We start from the raw sequence: 7,365 nt of genomic DNA, 5'->3' as shown, positions 1-7,365 counted from the left end.
TCAAATAGGGAACAGATGTAGATTCCAAGAGTACACTATCATTGTGCATAGTAAAATAACAAGTAATAGACAGCAAGTTGGAGAACAGATATAGGGGTATTTATAAGAGACGGGAAGCGACCTACCTACCCACTATTAGAGGTCAGGAAGAGCCTTTTTTGTGTTTGAAAGTTCTTACAGCTCAACTAATTAATCCAAACAATGTGGGTTAACAGACTTAAACATGAGGGCCCCGTTAACTTTTGTTGCCTCTTTTGTTTGTTCTTGATCATAAATGATTAACTCATTCAACCCTAACACCGACTATATCCGTAGTTTACCCGGAGTTACTTTTACCCCATGCCGATTTGTTACATTTTTATGAGTCAGAGCTATTTTTTTTTTTTAGTTTTTACATGTTAATGATAGTTGAATAAAACATCTATGTACATGCTCATTTTTAATACATTTTTTCCAATTTTGAAAAGTAGCAAAAATCTCTAGGATTGAGTGAGTTAAGTAGATAGAAGGGAAAACAAAATTTAAAAATAAAAAATACAACAAAATTCAGTCCTCTGTAATGCAATGGTAATGTCTGTTAAAACACTTCATGCAATTAAAAACAAAAAATTAAAATAAAAAATCAATTGAAAAATCGATTTAAAAATAATTAGAATTAGAGATAAATGTATTGAAAACTCGAAAACACTGTCATGCCGTTTTTATTTTATAAAATAATAATAATAATACTTCAATTACACTGAATCCCAATTTGTCAGCTCATTAACATCCTTGAAAATTAAAAAGTATTAACACAGACGTGGAAAACAATAACATTTGGAAAAGATATTCACATGTAATAAACACTATGGGGAATGAAGTGAAAAGGATACAATGCGTAGAAAAAAAAAAGGGGGAGGGGGGCGATTGTATTATTTCTCAAGGTTGTGCGTTGAAGAAGGAAAGGGAGGAGGGGGCGGGGTGATGGGTGATTGTATTATTTCTCATGGTTGTGCGTTGAAGAAGGAAAGTGGAACAAGGGTGAGAGAAGGGGGGGGGGGGGGGGGGTTGATTGTATTATTTCTCAAAGTTGTACGTTGAAGAAGGAAAGGGAGGGGGGGAGAGATTGATTGTATTATTTCTCAAGGTTGTATGTTGAAGAAGGAAAGGGAGGGAGGGGGGGGGGGGATTGTATTATTTCTCAAGGTTGTATGAGAGGAGGGGGGGGGGGGGGGGAGGAATTGTATTATTTCTCAAGTTATGGAGGGGGGGGGGGGGATTGTATTATTTCTCAAGGTTGTAATGGAGGGGGGGGGGGGGGGGGAGATTGTATTATTTCTCAAGGTTGTACGTTGAAGAAGGAAAGGGATGGAGGGGGGGGGGATTGTTTGTATTATTTCTCAAGGTTGTCCACTACTTACAACACATTTTAGGCCATTTCAATGCCAGTAAAAAGGAAGATGGCAGAAGTTTGTTCCAATGATAATGGATGAAGTCAATCTTGCTTAAAGTTAAAGTCAAGTCAACCAATCTTTCTGGTCTAGTGGAGTTGGCTTTATTAGGATTCCACTGTACATTACCCCAGCCGTCTCTCATTCGGCAAAAAGACGTGAACCAGCCAGGGTCTCAGTAAAACACATGGAACTGGGTCCCATTCCAGGACTTATTACATTCAGGAAAAGTGAGGAACAGGCACTAATATCAATGATCAGAAATAAGGTGTATGCAAAAGTGCAGAATGAAAACAAGAGAGAGATAGAGAGGGAGAGAGATAGACAGAGAAAGAGATAGAGATCTTCGAGCAACCACACTAGCCACTGAGCTATCCAAACAAACAATTGGATCAAGAGTTCGACTCTCTGAGACCGTGATATTTTTATTCTCTTGTTTTAATCTGGCACTTTTCCATCCCCCATATTTCTCATCATTCCAGGACAAAATACATAAGATAAGAGAGAATACTTTAGAAATAAAAAAAACCCAACAAAACAAAAACAAAAAAACAATGAATCAAAAGAAAAAATACATAAAATAAAGAATAAAAACTAGCACCTACAATTCGTCGACTTAAACTTAAAACTAAGTAGATGGACCAAAAATACATCTCAAACAGACCCGTCTCTTCTAGGAAGGAATGGAAGGGGTTAGTTCAAAAAATCCCCTAAGTGCCAAAAAGTTGTTTTGGAGAAAAATGTGAAAAACCATTTTTTTTTTTTTGGTCATGACTCCCAAAGCTGCACAACCTTGTTTGTATATTTGTTTGTTTATTGTTTTAGGTCTCTTCCAACACAAATGAGGTTATATGAGAGACCGCTGAAACAAAAAAACAAGCAATCTAACAAAAATAGTACAAATGTAAATCAAAATCATAACCTAAAGATATAAGCTAAATTATAAATAACCAAGAACAAACAGGCAGAAGATTTACAGAAAAAAAAATATCCCCTGTCAAAAATACAATCACAAACCAAAGAAGCAGGATAGGCTAGTAAAGAGAAGAAGAAACGACATCACTATCGGAGTCGTACACCCATGCGAACATCATAGGTATATGATTCAAGGGTGATGCTCCCATCCAACCACCCGCTGCACAACCTTGGATTCATTGGAATTGTTGATGTATTTTGTGGTTTATGCTCACCGTGCAAAGCCAGACATACACCCAATTTTATTTTTAAAATGCTGGAGTTTTTTCACTTGCTAAAAATATGGATTGGTGGCACTTAGGGGCTTTTTTGAACTAACATTTATTGAGTTTCAGTTCAAACCTTTTGATAGTGAAGGCTCATCTTATCCAAACCATCAGTAAATATAGTAGTTGTAGTATATTCTTTTCTGGCCAAACAAATATGGGAATATATTAAAGCATGTTTATTTGGTTATAAACACAAGTTTGAATTAATTTAAGATTTTTAAGAGCTTGTCGTGATTGAAAATCGTTAGACCCCTTCTCCTCCGAAACCATTCATAAAACAAAATTAATAATGAGGATAAAATAATTTGAAAGGGGCAACTCTCTGTAATTTTGAAATTACGTCAAAACATTTCACACAGATCATGAATGATAATTCATGATCATGCATTTATGGAATTTTTAATCCATGCTTACGTCACAAAGGAAACAATTTTTAAAAAAAAATTTTAACTTTAAAGATAGGGGTGTAATAATGGATTGTTTTTTGTTTCTTTCATTGTAATCTCATTTCAAGACAAAGACAGAAAGCAAGTTGGAAGATGCAGTAAGAGCCTACCTGCCCACAAGAGCCCACCCAAATATTTGGGCCTTAAAAGAATGGACGGCTTCTCTAGCGAGTCGACATTGTCACCGTCTTTGATAGTCTCACCACATTGAATTTCTTGATTGGCAAGCAAGCGTGTATATTGGGACTGCTATTTTTAACCTTATATGTGACCAGTTCTCTCAAAACGTTATGTCGGGATGAACCAGATGGCAAAAAGTCCATATTACTGTCACATTTGCTAAAATAAATGCAGTTGTAAAGGGCGATTTTATATTATTTTCGAGTGACAGGCCAGGCCTATTTCTATTGTATAATCCCAAACGGATTCTTTGAATACACACATGGCAATATGTATACGAGAAAATTTAATACTTTTTGAACAAAAATAGTAATAAACCGATTGCACGAGGATATAAATTATAAATAAACAGATTTTGATACATCATGATTAAATATAATAAACATTTCCAGTTCTCATAATAATTATAAGGACAGTGATGTAATAATAATAATAATAATAATAATAAAAAGACTTCACCAAAGAAAAAAATATATCCAAATAATATGATGAAACCAATAATAACAGCCATTCTCGAAGACAAAAGTCAAATTCCAATATGGGAAATGGAAGAATAGGGACAATGACAATGCAGTCAGTTGAAGGATTCCATGATTTTGTCGGGACTTATTTTCATTATTTTTTTTTCATTAAGAAATTTGAATAACATCAACAGCCAAAAGTATGATAGTGATAAGGACAATAAAAAAAATAAAATAAATGAAAATAATTTTTTTGAAAAATAAAAAAAAATTTATTTTAAAAAAAATATTATAACTACAACAAGAAAAATAATAATAATAATAATAATAATAATAATAATAATAATAATAATAATAATAATAATAATAATAATAATAATAATAATAATAATAATTATAATAATAATAATAAACAGCAACAATATGCTGCTGGAGACAAAATAATTTTCAAAGGGACATTTTAGATAATTTTTTCTTTTTAAATTAAAAAAAAATTATATAGCATAAAACAATGCACAAAGGGTTACAAGGGGTTTGTTATGTCGATAACCAGTTAAATAATAAGCATGCATTACAAAATTTATACGTTAATAATAATTTGTTTCAAAAAAACGTCGAACAGATCACATGTTTGGCAAAAATAAAAAAAGATAGAAAATAGATAAGTATAATCAGATCTTAAAAAAAAAACAACTCACAACAACCAACGAAATTAAATGAAAAAAAAAAACAAACAAAAAATGAAAACAAAGACAAAACAAGTAACAAAACGAATACCAAGGAACATTGCAACTTGCTTGGCAACCTTTAAAACAACTTAAGAAAAAACAAAAGAAAAAATTGAATCGGGGGAATACATGTGACAAATGTTTCAAAACGGTACTGTTTGCTATTTTGGGACCTATCAGGTGCTTACAATTCAAATTCAAGCCTACCTTAAGTTAAAATAAATGCATTCGTTGAGTCAGTGAGTTTGATTTCTTACACACATTAACTATTTGAAGACGCTACACATATAAACTATTTGAATATGTTACACATATCAACTATATAAATATGCTTTGCACTCCTCTTAAGTAACAAAACAACATGAATGTTTGGAATGATGCAATGTCATGAGGAAGATTTTGTAAATACTTGAAAAACAATCGTTCAATTAAATTTGTCTCATCCCGAGGTTTTGTTCATTTATATATTGTTTTGTTTACAGTGCTGTTTGTTTTTAAGGGTTTTACTGCGCTTACAACACAGGTAAGACATCAGCACCAGTGGAAAAGAAGATAATGAGATAGTCAAATATTCTAGATTTACAATTGAAAGCGCACGAGAAAAAGACATAGGGAAATGGTTCAAATAGATGTAGATTCCAATTCCAAGAGCACACAATCAGTTTTCTCAGTTTGAGATCACCTAAAAGTCTCAACCAGACACTTGCACAGGCCTTCACTAAGAGGAGAACATCAAATGTTTACAAACCACTATAGAGTTAAAACAAAAAAATGTAACTATAACAGAGAGCTGATTTACAGGGCAAAATATATCTCCCAAAACTATAACTATACTTTTGACTGTTTCCCTCCAAGCAAAGGACTCCAGCCAGGACCAGTGCTTTAAAGTCAAATCAGTGACAGTCTGGTCAAGAAATAATGGGATGGTCAATGAGTTATAAATCTACAATGTTTAGCAATGCATACAAACGATATAGAAACGGTAAGACAAAGGTTAAAGTTCAGAAGTTCAGACCTGCTAATGTAACTCTTCAGAGCCAATTAGGCAAATGGATATGAGTTTATGCCAGTTTCTACAAATTTCTCTGCCAAGTTTCAGGATTTTAAGCAATGTAATAATATTTTTATTGTTTTTGTTATTGGCTGAAAAAGGGTCTGAACCCAAAACTCTCCATGTCTGGTATTTTGTTCTTTTTCGAAGTTGTTATAATCTATTTTGTTCCATCAATTTTTATAGTCCACATTTTCTAACAGCTTAGTACCCCTATAAATTAACTATGCAAATTATCAATCAAGCCATACTTCTTGTTTACTATTACTACAAATATTTCTATATTCTACAATTCCTGAATCACTTCAACAGTCAGCGACAACCACGAGTCCTGATGATGGACACACAGGCCTGAAACAATGCCGACTACAATATCGTTGTAAATATATTAATAATATTCTACAATTCACTATTCCTTTCCTCACTATAATAACTAGCTACAGAACAAAACATTTGTTTCATTGGCCTCAGTTATTAATCGTGATAAAATGCTATAAGACCGACCTTCTTCAAACTTTCTGGATTCTACTATTCCTATAACCATTTTTATTTTTTATTTGATGAAGGATTTGTAGCCAAGAATCTTCCATGTTCATTAATCTTCTTTTTTTAAAAAAATGAGGCTGTTAATTAATTAATGAGATTTCTTGCAAACTGTTCAACCTAGTTGAACCAACAGCGCAGAAGATTTTCAAAAACGACCAACAACATATTGGTCTGGTGGATATGAAGAGTTTCATTGTATGTCAAATTAAAGCATTTTTTTCGTTGAATAGTTTTACCTATTGTTTACAGACAAAAATACATCATTGGTCTGAAATCAGAAAACAGGGTTTTACTGTGCTTGTTTGTTTGTTGCTTTAGGTCTCTTCCAACACAATTGAGGTTATATGAGAGACCGCTGAAACAAAAAAACAAGCAATCTAACAAAAATAGTACAAATGTCAATCAAAATCATAACCTAAAGATATCATAAGCTAAATTATAAATAACCAAGAACAAACAGGCAGAGGATTTACAGGAAAAAAAATATCCCTGTCAAAAATACAATCACAAACCAAAGAAGCAGGATAGGCTAGTAAAGAGAAGAAGAAACGACATCACTATCGGATCGTACACCCATGCGAACATCATAGGTATATGATTCAAGGATGATGCTCCCATCCAACCACCCGCTTACTGTGCTTGCAACACATTTAAGTCTACACAGTTCCAATAAAAAGGAAGAAAATGGGAGAGTCCAAAAATTCTAGAATTTCAATTAAATCACCCAAGAAAAAAATAAGACAAAGAGGAATGGTTCAAATAGGGAACTAATGCAGATTCCAAGAGGACACCATCAGAAAGCAAACTCAGAAAATAGATATAAAGTGATAGAAGACACAGGAAGTGACCTCCTGCCCATCATAGATCAAATGTCTCCCACCCAGGACTGCACATTTATTGACATTTTTTGTTTTCAAGAGTTAAAACAAAGGAGGTAGACTTTTATAATTCCTTCCTTAAACAAGTGACCATGTGGGCTGTAGCCCTTCAGTCTTGTGCTACAGCATAAACTGGGCATCTACTGTAGCTGTTGCTCGTGGGTGTGGATTTTGTGTGAGCTCGAAACAAAGAAGGAAATAACGATGAAATCATGAGCAGAATGGACAACGAGCTGAAGACAATGAGCCCTGCTTAGTTTATTATTTCTGATAAAAAGGCATGGTAATTATATATACAACTTACAAAGAGCTAAGACTAAGATGTCTGTAGATGGAGGGTGTCCATTCATAACCAAGAAAGAACACATTAGCATCGTAATCGTCAATACCATAAAAGGAAT

At 33.4% G+C, this 7,365-nt stretch overlaps 1 protein-coding gene across 2 annotated transcripts in view; it reads right to left on the bottom strand.

Annotated features, from left to right (window-relative positions):
* Nucleotides 1-7,181: 7,181 nt before the first annotated feature.
* Nucleotides 7,182-7,365, bottom strand: part of LOC144980783 (mannose-6-phosphate isomerase-like) — a 19,769-nt gene continuing 19,585 nt past the window's right edge. For both annotated transcript variants that reach the window (XM_078928586.1, XM_078928587.1), the window contains exon 8: nucleotides 7,182-7,365. This exon is cut by the window's right edge and continues 1,664 nt beyond it. The gene's annotated coding sequence lies outside the window, so the exon portion shown is untranslated.

The sequence above is a fragment of the Berghia stephanieae genome, chromosome 10, assembly GCF_034508935.2.
Source record: "Berghia stephanieae isolate SIO BIC M18660-M18661 chromosome 10, UCSD_Bste_1.3, whole genome shotgun sequence".
Lineage (NCBI taxonomy): Eukaryota > Metazoa > Mollusca > Gastropoda > Nudibranchia > Aeolidiidae > Berghia > Berghia stephanieae.
Note: the sequence above shows the minus strand (reverse complement) of the source record. Positions and strands in the feature narration are given on the sequence as shown.